The 14,827-nt window shown below is 44.6% G+C and overlaps 1 protein-coding gene across 22 annotated transcripts in view; it reads right to left on the bottom strand.

Annotated features, from left to right (window-relative positions):
- The window catches only part of EPB41L3 (erythrocyte membrane protein band 4.1 like 3), a 141,552-nt gene that overhangs the window by 90,810 nt on the left and 35,915 nt on the right, over window positions 1–14,827 (bottom strand). For 21 of the 22 annotated variants that reach the window (XM_058810869.1, XM_058810927.1, XM_058810883.1 and 18 more), the window contains exon 1: window positions 4,806–4,876. The exons of the other annotated variant lie outside the window; for it this stretch is intronic. The gene's annotated coding sequence lies outside the window, so the exon portion shown is untranslated. Of the gene's footprint in view, window positions 1–4,805; window positions 4,877–14,827 lie in introns of those variants that run through there. 22 annotated transcript variants of the gene reach the window in all.

The following is a 14,827-nucleotide window of genomic DNA, read 5'->3' as shown; positions in this document are numbered from 1 at the left end:
GGTGTTTTCCCTGCTTCTATCCCATGAACATCCCACTGTTCATCAACACGGCTCCCAACAAAAGCCTGCCAGGGTCAGCTGTTGCCACCTCAAATTATTCACTCACTTGCTACCTGCAGCCCATCTGGGAACAAAAAAACAAGTCCTGTTTTGGGAAAAGGGCTGCAGTAAAAGCCAGGCAATGAGCACATGCTACACCTTTATAGTCCCAAATTTAACATAGCCCTAAATCAGAACCATCAACCATTCTCTATCCCACACAGGAGCTTTCTTCTCCCAAGTCTCACCTAATAGAGCAAAGCTGTGACTGCTTGCCCCTGACCCATTTGCCAATAAACATCTGTTTCTTACAAATACCCGCACATGAACAGGTATTCAAAATTGTATCCTGCTTTTTTTGTCTTCACATTCCCCTACCCTTTCTGAATATTTTTTTATTTTCACATATGCTTTCCATTTATTCTAGCCCTTTATCCCCAACACATGCTCTGAGTCCCCAGTTTCCACATTCTTCTTTTCTTCTTTAACCCTTTAAACTGAAAGACTTTCTCAGTGGGATCAAACATCTGGTGGGTGATCCTTATGCAGATTTCAGTACTTCTTTTGTTTCTCAGCTTGCAACAGATCAGTTTTGATAGATAGTGAAACCACTGAAAAGGAGTCTCTGTCTGTGGCACACAAAGTATTTCCAAGATCTATAAAGGAAAGGGTAAAAATTGACGAGGTCTATGTAGAAAAGCCCACCCCCCCCCTTTTTTTTTTTTTTTTCTGTGTACTTTTTAAACTTTCATTTATGTAATACTCTTTCATGTACTGCATCCCATAGGATGCAAATAGATTCATGATTTAATAGATTATAATTTCCTTTTTGCTTTTACCCACTTTATACAAGAACAGCCAGCTCTGCTGATACAAAGACAAAGTAAAATTTAAAGATTTCATTTTTCTCCAGAGACAAAAAGCTGACAATTACTCAAATTGCATTATATCAATTACTCAGGAAGGGTGCAGGAGATATGGATTCTGCTGTCTATACAGCACACTGTCTCAGATTAACTCAGTTGTCCCAAATACTGACCCATTTCTGCTTTTCCAGAGCTACTCAGTCCTCAGCGATGCTCCCAAGCTTCCTCTGCACTGATGGTGATGGTGACAGCGATTGAGAGTGGCAGGGCAGGGAGCAAAGGGCCTGTAGGTTTTCTCTTACCAAAGCCAGGGAAAGTGCTTATGCTCCTTTTCTCCACTACCTGGGCTGTTCCCTTTAAGAAATGGAGATCTTCCCAAAGAAAACAAGGCTTTCTCTTTGGGTGTTTCAAGCCAGCTATTGAGAGAGGCAGTGCTATGTGTCCATATACTCATTTAGACTCGAACCATTCCCCAGCCATTAAAAATGGCTAACACTGGAGATTGAAAATTTAGAGAAACATGCTATAAAAGCTAGCTAATCTATCATTCTTCCAGTGGTTCATCTCTTTTAAATATTTCCTTTATGCTACTCACTCAAACTGCTTAGTGATGCTTATTTAAGTTTAGTTCTGGGTAACACTTTTATACTCTACAATTTTTATACAAAATAGAAACAATCCATCATACAGAATAAACACTTTTTCAGTCTAATTTTCAGCTTAGTTGACAGCAATCATATTTTTCAGTTATATGCATGCATTTATACTCACTTGATTAGAGAGAAATTTTGTTTGAACAAAACACTTTGAACATTCAAACACTGCAGTCATAACACATTTGCTGTAAAAATGTGATAAGTAAGATGCTAAAACACAAAATCCTAGGGCCATGCTACATTGAGAAATCACAATCCTGCAGACTCACAACAGCCCTCCCTGCATAGACTGACCCTTTGTTTTCAAAGCCCAACTTATATTAAACATGCACTGAACACACACACACATTCTCAGCCAAGGATGTATTTTGTATATGTGACAAAGTCACATAGTTTCACACTTTTGTGTTGAAAATGCCGTAGCCCAAGAAGTAAAGCTGATGCTTCATCTCATGAGAGACAAGAAGTCTTTTATGGCCACTTATAAATGGTTTGATGTTTTCCCTCAGACAACAAGCAGTCATTTACTGGTACATGAGATTTCCATGAAAAAGAGTCTGAATGTCACCCACCATGAATAACACATTTAACACATTTCAAGAACTTTCTGTTAACTCATAATCATGCCTGAAATACAAAAAAAGTGACATTTCACATATTTTAGGAAAACAACCATGCATAACCCCCATGAAACTCACAACCATGCATCAAACAACAAACATAACAAACATAGGTGGGACCACACTGCTGTGGGACAAATCTACTATCACCTACCCCTTCCCGGATTTCAAAGAAAAATCTCTGAATAACAATGATTTCTCATTAAAGACTAAATATTCAGCAGATTTCCACTACGGACAAGAAAAAAAATTCATCCTGATTAAATGAAAAATTACGTAAGTTGCAGCTTCACCTTCACTCGCTGCTTCTGGGAAGAGAGAGCAGAGCCCCGACCCAAACCAGCGCTCTCCAGTTTTGGTGCAGCTCTCCAGCAGCCAGGCACAGCCCTGCCCAGCGAGGAGCCGCCAAGGCAGAGGCGCAGGGGGAGGATGGGGAGGATGGGGATGGATGGGGAGGATGGGGATGGGTGCCACACCCTGCGCCCCCCCCCCCCCCGCGGCTCCTCCTCAAGGCTGAACCTGCCCACCGCAGCAGCGGGCTCCCAGGGGATGAGCTCCTGATGCGCATCCGAGCAGCTCCTCCTCCTATGGGGAAGCCTTTGGGGAGAAAAGGCCATCAGCTGCACCACTAACAGAGGGAGGCGACTGCAGGCAATTAGAGAGGGGAGAGGCCGGGGCTGAGCTGCTCTGATAAAATAGAGCCAGTGTATTTTTAATGTTCCCCGATGTGTTTCGTGTTCCCTGCTGCAGCAAGCAGGTCTACAGCCTGCCAGCAGCTCAAGGAGCCTTTGCATTCATGCAGTGCCACAAGGAATAAAGTTCCAGCAGCTCTTACCCCAATGCAGTGCTCTCAAGCTCTCAGTCTCTCCTCCCCTGATTGCCATGCAGCTCCCATCCTCACGCTAGAGCTGAAACTTTCCAACCCAAGGAGACCAGCATAGCAGTATTTGCCTATACTCTATTATGCAGGTACACACTCAGATTTGCAGCAAGAGCAGTGAATTTAACAACATCAGTGATGCAGCATGATCATCTTGACCTTTTAATACTCTCTGAAACGACTCTTCTGCATAGAATTAGAGAAAAAGTATACATATTCAACTGCATCTGACCTTTACTGGTCCAAGCCTTATGTAGTTTGCTTATATTCTTATTTTTAATGGGATTTAATAATGCTTTCTTTATAACAAACCTTTCAGTTTTCTATGGACAGAGATAATTGCTGACAGCACCAAAAGTTAAACAAAAAGGTATCACAGCTCACCAAGCTATAAAAGAACAGATATGCACAGGACACACCTAACTCGGAGCTTTTTTCCTTTTTTTTTTTTTTTTTTCTGGCAACCGGGCCTTTGACTTGCAATCATTTTGACAGAAAAACATTGTAAGTAGTTTCCCTTCAACTTCGAAGCAACGTGCATGTTCAGTGGAGGAAAACAGTTTCTGCCTCAAACAGGGGCACACGCCGGAGAACCGCGGTGAGAGTAACAACCGCCTTGACCCAGCGCTTTCCTCCTCCAGCACAGCCCCAAGAGAAATTAAATCAAGGGAGCACAAGGCCAGACAGGGATGATTTGCTCTTGCGATTTCCACAGGAGTGCAAGTTTTTAAGCTTCTCGCTATATGTGATGAAGTTTCGCCTTTGAATGAAAAATGGGACAACCGAAAAAGACAAAAAATCCTTTTCCGCCGACCCGCCCCGGTCCCTCTGTGGCAGCCCAAGGGCGCGGGGCCGCACCCAGGATGCGGGAGCACCGACGGACCCGCTCAGCCCCCGCGCTGGTCGCACCCGCGGCTTCTCCATTCCCCTCTCCCCACACACCTGGCCGAGCACCGACACTTCCACGCCGCGCTCCGCGGGGCCAGGAGGAGGGATGGGGAACAGTGAGGGGTTCCAGCGTCCGAGCCGCGCTCCCGAGCACCTGGGGCAGGGAGGCGCGATGGCTCCAGCGCGGGGCGGAGCGGAGCAGCCCGGCCCGGCCCGGCGGGGCCCCTCGCTGCCGGCCAGGCGGGGGCCGGCGCGGTGCTGCCACTGCAGCGGTCCGGGGCTGCGATGTGCTCCGTGCATAACCACACCCACCGCATTGCAGAAGCCACGGCCCGGGGCGGGGGGATACGGGGTAACCCCCCCATGGCGAGTAGCGCAGCCGGGCCCCCGCACCGCCCAGGTGTGGCGTCCCCCAGGTGAGCGGGGCACGGCCCATGGGGGGCTCGGGGTGCGCCCCACCACGCCACACGCCTCGCCCGCCCCCCTCCGCCGCCTACAGAAGTTTCCCACAGAAATGCGTATCGTCCTAAAAAAATTGAAATTGCGCTCGCCCTCCCACCGCCCGGCAGAGCTGCGGCGGGAGCAGCCGAGCCTGTGTGTGTCCCCGCAGAGCCCCCGCCGCCCTCCCCGCTCTGCGGGGACACCGCTCGCTGCCTGCCCCGCTCCCCCAGGCAGCCTGGCCGCACGCACACGCCGCCCCCCAACTTAAAAATGGCTCCTAAGAATGATGTAGATATATATACACATATATATTTATATATACATGTCTATATATACACACACGCACGTATATAAATAAATGCGTATCTATTACAAAAAGGGGGAGATGCGACGTGCCCCGGCCCCCCGGGCATACCCTGGGCTCCCCGCGGCGGGAGCGCACCGCAGGCGGAGCGGCGCGGAGCTTCCTCGGGCGCGGAGCGGAGCGCGGCGGCGGCGGGCGCGGGGCTGCTCCCGGCGCGGCGGCCACGCGTCAGCAGCGGCAGCGCAGCCCGGCTCTGCCCAGAGCGAGCCTCCGCCGCTCCCCAGCAAATCAGGGCTGCCGAGGCTCCTCCGGCGAGAGGGAGGGAAAAAGGAAAGGGGAAAAAAAAAAAAAAAAAAAAAAGGAAAAAAAAAAAAAAAAGAACTGTACGCAGGGGAGAGCGGCAAAAGCTGGAAGCCAGCAGGTTTGTGGAGGCAGCCTGCCCTACTCCCCGGGCCACCGCAGGCTGCATAACCCCCGGGCACGGCATAGAGCCACCCCGCCAGCACAGGCATCCCCACCTGCGTCCGGAGGGATTCGGCCGGTTTTTGGCTCAGCTAAATGAATCCGTGTATTTAGGGAGATGAGTATAGCTGCAGCAGTTCCAGGCAAACCCCTGTCAACTTAAAAGCAGCAAGCTGTGAGCTGGCAAGGTCTCGCTTTGAGTAACATGTGGGGGTTTTGATGGGGGGCCTTTTCAATTTTAATTTTCAGTGACAAACTACATGTTCTTAAAATATGAACCGTATTTCCCTCAAGACTGCCAAAATGTAAAAAAAAAAATTAAATACATAAGTCCTGTTGCACATCAGCTCCTGATCCAAAAGGGATAATGTAAAACCAAAGATGACTTTGAAGTTTGTACTTCAGTACAGTCAAGTTTGTACTCCAGTACAGACCACAACATGCCACATGTCAGAAAGCATCAAAAAATTTGTAGTACATACAAAAGCAGTTTGGGAGGGGATTAATCTGACTTGCACCATTCCAACCGTGGTAAATACATATCTCCTCTTAGAGCACAAAACTGACTTCTCCCTTCTACACACACAGGAGTGGCTGTTGGGTTTGAGACTGCTGCATCACCATGCTCAGAGGCACTGCTCATTTGCTTCTCTGGGGGACAAGAAGCAGCTGAGCTTGCTCTTTTCTCGAGGAAGAATTGACCACAGGAAGGGCAGTGATGGCTTGGCTGCAGAAGAGTGACAGGTGATGCTGCACCTTCAATCCTAGTACAGCAAAGTGGATAAATGAGGCATATTCTCTCTTTAGATAGGGCACTTACAGAGTTCCCAAAACTTATGGGATCCAAATCATACTCAGGGCTCTGACATGAATCAAGGGGAGAGGGAGGGGCAGGGAACAGCTCTTTTAATTAGCAGCATCTCTGGGGGATTTAAGAAGAGAAGGAGGTTTTGACAGTAGGCAGAAGCATACCATTTCTCAGATCTGCAAAACTGTGCTGTTCTGTATTTCACATGGAATCGTAGCCAGCCATACACCGCCCTCTTCACCTGCTATGCAAGAGTGCCTGGCACACTGTAATGTGCCTGAGAAGGAAAGAGAACTCAAAAGGAAAATGCATGCCATCAACTAAGGGAGGGCATACCTCTGGTCACACAGTTGAAATAACAAGACCTGTATACTCTTTTCCACCAGGAGCTCTGGAAGCCATCACAAATCACACAGGAACGGTCTTGACAGCTAAGACGTACATTAGAGTTAACAAGGTTTGATTTGAAAAAAAACCAAAACAAAACAAGAGGAAAGTAAGAAAAGGACTGACTTGCTCTGAATCAAATTGAGCCTCTAAAGCAAACTAGGAGACTCGAGAAATATTTGTGAAAAAACAGCAAGAATTTACCAGCTCAATCTTTGGCAGCTCTTGCACTGCCCATTAGAGAGGAAGGTGTTGACATCACTTTTATGCAGACACATCACAGGATTTATTAGTGCTCCCCAGCCACCCATGTCGTCCTTGAGCAGCACTGCAGGCAGATTTGCCCCACAGTTACACTATTCTCTGTGATCCCTTTTGTGGATATTCTGCATACATAATGGCATCTTTCATCTGAGGCTCTAGAAGGCTTCCAGCACATTGACTTAACCTCAAAGCATCAAGTGGTATTAACAGGCTGCTCCTCCAAACAAGAAATCTTTGCAACAGATTAAAGGCAGCTGGTACCTCTAGGCTACCAATATGGGCTTAAGTTTCAGAGCTCTCAACACAGTATTTTTTTTTCATTTTCAAATGTTAATTTCTAATTTCAAAGTGGGTTTGTTGCCCCACTTGTCATGACTTTTGTCAGAAGGAAGCTCCAAGGAAGTTTAGGTTTCCATGAATCAGCATTTTAATTTTTTTAATTTTTTTTTTTTCACTAATTTATAGCAAGCCTGAATCCATACTCTTCTTACAGAGGTGGGAAATGTGAAAAATCCCTCTGCACTTCACTGGAATTAACACAGTGTCCATTTACAGAAAAGGAAGACACCAGACGACAGGTCCAGGTAGCACGAGAAGAGACTGATCTCCTGCCTTCTATGGGACAATATTTTTATTTTTGCTACTTTCTTTTCTTTCTGGAGGTGGTGCTTCAGACCTTGATGTCAGGAGTAAATGGTTCCATTTGAGTTCCATTCATCTCAACTCCCAACACATCAGGCTTGGTGCAGCCCAAGGCAGTCCCTTCTCACCTCCACATAAGGCCCTGCTGGCAGCAAGTCACACAGCCCTTGCTGCCTGCCCTGGAGGAGTCTTTAACTCCTACATTCTGCTTATTTAAAAACCACCAGGTTGGGTGGGATGCATGTGGGATGCCATGCATGTGGGGGCACTTGCTCTGAACACACCGCCTTTGAACCCCCCGCACCCTGCTGCTCTAGACATGAGCTCCCTGGGTGCCAGCACCCCCACACCATCTCCCCTCCATTTCAGTGACTGCAGAACACCTCTCCCAGCTCCTGTTACACCATCCCCTTTCCTCTTCTCATACCCAGTCTGGCCCATTCTCCCCCTCTCTCTATTAGCACGATACCTATTGGCCAGGGATTTCCCAAACATCTTCCACCTCAGCCCTTAAAAGAGGCATCTCTTCATTTTCCTTCCCCTCATACCATATATCTTCCCCACATTTTCTCCATTTTTTGTATTGACATGGCATGACCCAACTGTATGAGCAAGAGTCAGAGTTGCTCAGGAGAATCACCCACAGCTGGGGAAGGGGGTAAAAGAGGAGGAAAGTTCTGCCTTCCATTCTCTACCCATACCCCCCTTTTGCCCTTCCAGTTTCTCAGCTTTGGTGAACACTTGCAACTATGCTTGGGAAAGCCCTTCAAAGGGAGGAAGAAAAAGCCACGGAAGAATAACAGCAAACATGAAGCAGGTAAATTAGAGGTGGGGAAGGAAAAGGTGCCAACGCACACACCCACACCCCCCTTCCCCATGGGGTTCCACTCAGAGGAAAACAGTGGTAAGGAAAACAGGCCTGTGCAAAGCATTTGGCCACTACAAGGACTTTTTTTTTATAGGGGAGAGGAATGGGGAGACACATGGTCTCTGCCAGGAAAAGATGAATAGGCAACCCTGGAAGAACAGGGACAAGGATTATTGCCCAGCTCTGGGAACTGATGCCTAAAACATTCTTGTGATTCCCTAATTGATTGGACATGGCATTCAAAATAGCACATAACAGAAAAGCAAGACACAAAAATGCTATCAAACTCAGCAAAAAGCCGTCTCAAGTCCAGCCAAAGATGAATTAGCTGGGCACAGCACTTTGAGAAATGGCAAGTACTATAAAAGTACTAGCATTAATACAGCATTATTAAGAAGATACTTCTTAGCAGACAGGAGCTTGGCACTATCTGTCTAGACGGGCAGATGGGTTTGGAGTCAAACTGATTTTTTTATTCTTTTTTTTTTTTTTATTATTATTACCTTATCCACTTCCATTTATTAAAAGCAAACCATTCTGTCCATGACTCATGCAGCTTAACTTTCTGCATGGCAATGAAACAAAATTCTCATAATTAAGAATGATCACTGTGAACAGATGAAGGTAAGATTTAGAAACCAAACCAAATTTTCTATTTCTGTCTTCACTCGCTGCAAACATCATGCCCACTAATTGGCCAATATTACCATTGCCTTCAAATATGTCAGTAGTAAACCTGTAGATGAGCTATCCTTAAACAGAACTCAGTGACACAGCAGGTTAGATTCATTCTTGACGCTGGTTTACTGACCTCAGAGAAGAGATTTATTTGGTCTGTTGTCTGTTACTCTGTGCCAGTCACTACCAAATCCACTCCATTTTAAGACTACTGTAGGAACAATAAGTAAATTTGGCCCCAGCGCTGTGCAACTGAAATCCTGCCCGTAGAAGATTTACTGCAATTAATTCAGCACTGCCCTTTGCCACTTTCATATCTGTGGCCACTTTCTGACTGAAAGCATTAACTGGATTATCAAGGATTACCTCCTGCTGCAGTTCTCCAGCCCCCATTATGAACCAAAGGTAGTCACATTTTATGGATACATAAATGTGATGCTTTGGGATGTACCTGAGGCTATGACCAAAACATACGAGGGTTATCTTTCAGAGAGAATAATAAACTGAAGCTTTGAATCACAGTTAAGGTTTTAATTTTTGATTTAGTTTGTTTATTCATAGTCATTAATAAGGTTTAACTGTAGTTTGATTTAATACGCGCTGACTACAGGAAACCAACAGCACAATATACAGTCAGTACAAATTTATTTTCATTTCATTAGTGTTCCTGAAGCCCAACGATAAGGGAGGGGAGGACAACTTTCATTTTTCAGTAGCAACTCTAGGACCACAAACTTCCCAGATGGCAACCATCTCTATGGAGGTCAACACAGACTATTTTCCTTTACTAGGTTGCTTCCTTCATTCTTTGCCATACCATTAAACCCGGTCTTGCATTTTAGTCATAAAACTATTTTTAGCTCTTCTGTGTCTTTTCATCTAATTCAGAGAAAGATTTAAGGTGAAGTTTACATAAGCATAAGCTAGAGTCTCACTGAGTTAAAGAAGAATCAATTCTCATATTTATGGACTACTATCAGAAATAGACATGCCATCCTGAATCATAACTGCCTTCTACAAATCCCATGAGGAAGATGTCTCTTCCTCATGACATCTATAATAAAATGGCTTGCAGTGGCCAGGTTAATAGGCATAGCCCCCAACTGCTTTCATATAATTTGTCTTCGTTAGCTGCAAGATTTACCAGGGAGGGAAGGCACTTTAATGAGTGTTTGCATAGCGCCCAACACAGTTCAGCTCTCATCCTAATTAAGGTTAAAAGCAATTAAGGGAAGCAGTAGTAGGTTCTTGTTTAAAATACAATGGATGTTTATGTTTATCATCATACTAAAATGTTATTGGGAAAGCATAAGAAGGCCTGCTCAAAACAGAACACATTTATCCTTTATCTGTGTTGTCTTATAGGCTAAGATGTCCCAGGTTGCTTTCTTCAATGGTTGAAGGACTCCTTTAGGCTCAAAGATTCCTTACAATTGAAACATTTCTGGCCTGGCATGTCTAAATTAGAACTTAAGGTTCACTATCTTTCCTGTTGAGCTATCCCTCTCCATTTTTAATCTCCCAGAGTGACAGAAGAGTAGAAAAACCCAGATTGGACAACAATAAGTAAACTCTCAGAAAGGAGAAAGGCTGGTGTTTCTTATCTATCAAATATACTTTTTGAAGAAAACAACAACAACAAGCAAAACCCCAATTTATGCACTGTAATTTCTCTGTCTCTAATTAGAAAAGTGCACAGTTGTTCCCAGTATGCTGCCTCATCTTGCTCTTATATCTTTCCTTGCACAAAACTTTACAGCAGAAGTGGCTGCTCTTCACAAAACAAGGACCTGGGGCTGTGCCCGGTGGCTCCAAGCCCACCAAGCCAGATGTCACCCTTGTTCCTCACAGCCTGTCCCTGGCCCAGTTTGCCACATCCTCCCAGTTAGACATCTGCAATACCAACAGGAGAAACCTCTTTATTAATCCCACAATTTCTCAGTTGCTCCTTCCCACCTCCATCTCCTGCCCCTTTCACTAAGCCACTACAAGTATTTATTAAGTCTGTGGGAAGAAGCAGGCAAACTCAAGTTAGAACTGAAAATAGAGGAGAAACAATAAATCTGATCAATTTCTCACTGTGATTTCCTGTGAGAGCTCATCAATACGAGACTGAGGAGTGGGTGGTGTGGTGTGACATGAGCAGTGAGAATGACAGCAGTATCACACCACTGCCTCTGTCAGGAGCTATGCCAGCTTGCGCTGGCATCAGATGATGATGTTGGGCATCAGCCTTTACTTATGTGAGCAACTGATCAAAATTATAGCCCTATCTTTCAGCCCCCACCTGAGTGGGGTTCACAGGGGCTGGCCCAGCACCAGCAAACAGCCTCTGCACATAGCCAGGAGCTCCTCCACCTGACATTCATAGCTGCTCAGACGCTTTCAAAATGCATTAAAACATCATCTGATCCAGATTACAGTTTAAATCTCACATTCAATTCATGGGACACTGCCAGTTAAAATGAAGGTAGTGAAGAGACATTCATCCCTTCCTTCTGCTTCAACAGCTTACTCCCCCTGCAAGTCACTCTCACTATCAGTACTCATGGGGAAAAAATCAGAAGTAACTCACTGATGCAGAGTTTTTGTGGTTTTTCCTCAGCAAATATAGTGGCATACCTTAAAGTTAGATGCCTTGTGTGCACCCAGCAAATTGTATATCAGAACAGAAAGTAGCAGAGGGTCACACTCCACTGTCTTCTTTCTAACTGAAATGCAGCCAATTGCTAACTTGACACAGACCTGCAAAACACCCCTGTGATATCTGCCTTGGGATCTCCGAAGGGTAAATCCTCTTAATAGCATGAAAATGACACTGGTACAACTGGGGGGGGGGAAAGGCAACACCATAACAAACCATCATCTTCAACTCACAGCTTTAAACTAAACAAATTTCACTCACCCAAATAACAAATGGTATGTGTCTATCCCCTAGGCACCAAAAAATAGCCAGGAAGGCATCTCAGCCTCTCACCTTCTGAAAAGCTTTTTACACATTTCAAATAACGAGTATCATGAACAGCCTCTCACAGTGCAAATGTTTAATTTATCACACATCCCTTGAAACAATAATTTTAGGACTGGGTTTACTTGGTCACCACCAGGCTCTGCTCCCAGTCAGCCTGTGTGCAAACATCTGTCCAGCTGCTCCCACAGAAACGCACGCACAGCCCAAAGTTGCCAGGCAACGTCCTCGATGCCTTAAGCATCAGGCCAGCTCGCCTGCTTTAAAAAAGTTACTTGGAAAAATAGGCTGATAGGAATGCACAAGCTTACATAAGGAACCTGCATTTAGAAGAAAAGATGCTCTGCTGCTTTCCCAGAAAATTAATTTTTGGGTGCACAATTTGTTTTTGGTAGAAAAGTAAATGTCGTAATTCCTGTCCTGTCATCACATTCAAGAAAAAGAAAAGGCAAACAATTAGTGTGCAGAAGTTTCTAAGGTTTCTAAATTAAAATCTGAACAAATAGTCAGGTTGAAAAATCTATTTCCTGGGCAAAACTACACAAAGCACACACTGCCTTTCCATTCCTTACCCAAATCCAGGAATTAGCAAGCATCCCTTCAGTGTACCTGAGGGCTGACACAGAACCACTGGTGACAGTAAAAGTCAAGCACATCAGTGGTTTCAAATGCATGACTATAAAATAATGTATTTACAAAGGGCCTGTGAACCAAAGAGTTCCAGGCTACAGTCTTCTACATTTGAACTAATTTTGCTCAAACTTTAGTCAAATTATTTCCAAGGCCCTCTTTAACACACCAGAGTAGCCTAGCACTCCCACTTTCCAGGGTTTTAGTGTAGCTCTTCTCTCAAAACAAAGTAACAAACAGAAAAAGTGGGACTGGAATATGTTTCAAGACAAAATCATGTCAGTAGTGTCAGGGCTTACACACAGGGCTGGTCCTCAGTTTGCCAATTTGCCCACCCTACCCTGATGGCACCATGGTGATGGGTTGCATCACTCTGCACTGGGGTATCCTGACCCATCTGCTAAGGACAAATTTGCAATTGCCATTGCACCTGTTACCATGCACCATGAACAGTCCCTTCTCAACCAAGTTACCAGACCTTGCTGATGCTTGAGGCGCCAGTCAAGGGCAATAAGGCTGGAAAAGGAGTATTTTCAGTTTAAGACACTGTTTTCTCCTGGCAAGAGAGAAGTGTAAGACATAATGAAACCTACAAATATTTTCTCAAAGGAAAAACACAGTGACATTGACACCAAGTATTACATTTACACAATATGTAGTGCACAGTTGTTGCCTTTACAATTGCAAGAAAATTCTATAACTCAATTAGTTTGGAATTAAATGTCCCAAACTCCTCCAATTCTGACCTTGCTATTAAGTCCATTCCTGGAGGTTTGAGCCTTTTTACTGCTCTTTGTACAGCAGCTAATCTATAGGCTAAGCGTTATTTTTATAGACGAAAATAAGAGAAGAACAGCAGAAGAAAGAAGTTACAAAGAAACACAAGTAAGCCAGATAAATGAACTCATAAAACAGCCTTCAGAGGGTTCAGATGACTTCAATGAGTTGCTCTCATATCTTCTTTTCACATTTTGGGGAGAAAAATTGGAAAGATGAAAATGAAATATGGGAAAGGCTGCGTTCATAAGGTTTTATGACTGCTCCTACTCCTCTACACTCCATGCTTGCCCCAGCAAGCTCAGTGCTATGAGTACCCCTCTGGATCATTCTGCATGGCAGGCAGGAGCATATGCCCTGGCAGTGTGTGAGCTGACAGGCAGCACTGCTCACGCTGATTGTCTGTCACCACACACACTGCGATTAATCAAACAGGATCCATGCCCACTAGGGCTCACACCCAAACAAAACCTGTCCCCTAGAGAGAGAGGCAAGCTTTGCTCCTCTGGACCATCCATCCTAGACCACCATGGCTTCACCACCAGCACTGCTTGTCTCTATTTGTCACAGCACTGCACAGGATGGATTGGAATGCTCAGCAAAGATGCTGTGGCAGTGTCTCGTGGCACAGAGCCGCCGTGTCTCCCCCTGCGCCAGCCACCCTCTGCTTTGCATTAAGCAATACAAAGTCTTGCTTTATTTTCCTTTGTGGGGGATTCTGCCACGCTTTGAAGGAACCTGAAAGTGATTATACAGAGGAATGATGAAACATGAGCTCTTGTTCTCATGTTCCACCCAGACAAAAAGGCAGGAGATAGAGTGACTTATTCTTGGAGAACTCGGCCTTGAGTACCCACCACAATTGTGGTGATGCATTTCTTAGGGTGCAAGAGTGCCAAACCCCTTCAGAGAGCAAGATCATTTTTGTACAGTACTCTGAAATCATCTTCAAAAAGAAAGTGTTCTCATGTCATCAGTGAATTCCTCACTGGTAGGTTTTTGGTTTGTTTTCCTCTTCCCTGTTTTTAATGAGCAGCAAATAATAATGATAAGAACAACAATAATAATAACTTTAAACTTTTAATGAGCAGTTCTTGGAATAACATGACAAAAGGTCTAGCCTTTGAGAGAAATAAGTTTTCTATACTCCACAACACCCATGAAATCAAATACTCTGACCTATGTCAGCTATAATGATTAAGGTAAGGACTTGTGAAGTTAAACTCACCAATGATGAATTTACACAGTAAAGCAAAGCAAAGTTTTGTTTTTCTGTAATTGACTGTGGTCTTGAAATGCATGTGAATTACAAGGTCTGTTGCAAAAGCTGCATCATCAATGTGGATATTTTATACATTTACTTCTTCAAAGCCTCTTTAAAGCTAAAATTATGTTCCCTATTATTTATCAATTTTATTTCAGCTTATCAAATAAAATTTTCACTTTGCAACTTCCCAGACATCCCATTATGTGATGTGTCTAAAGTTTGTATAGAATTCATCAGTTGATAAATGCAGCAACGCAACGTTCACCAGGCAATTACAGCATCTGAGAAACTCGCCATAAAACAGCAGTTACAATGCATCATGTACATGCAAACTGAGCCATTATGGTAAGATTATGTAGCATGTTACATCTTAATTTCTTAT

Source organism: Ammospiza caudacuta, chromosome 1 (genome assembly GCF_027887145.1).
Source record: "Ammospiza caudacuta isolate bAmmCau1 chromosome 1, bAmmCau1.pri, whole genome shotgun sequence".
Lineage (NCBI taxonomy): Eukaryota > Metazoa > Chordata > Aves > Passeriformes > Passerellidae > Ammospiza > Ammospiza caudacuta.
Note: the sequence above shows the minus strand (reverse complement) of the source record. Positions and strands in the feature narration are given on the sequence as shown.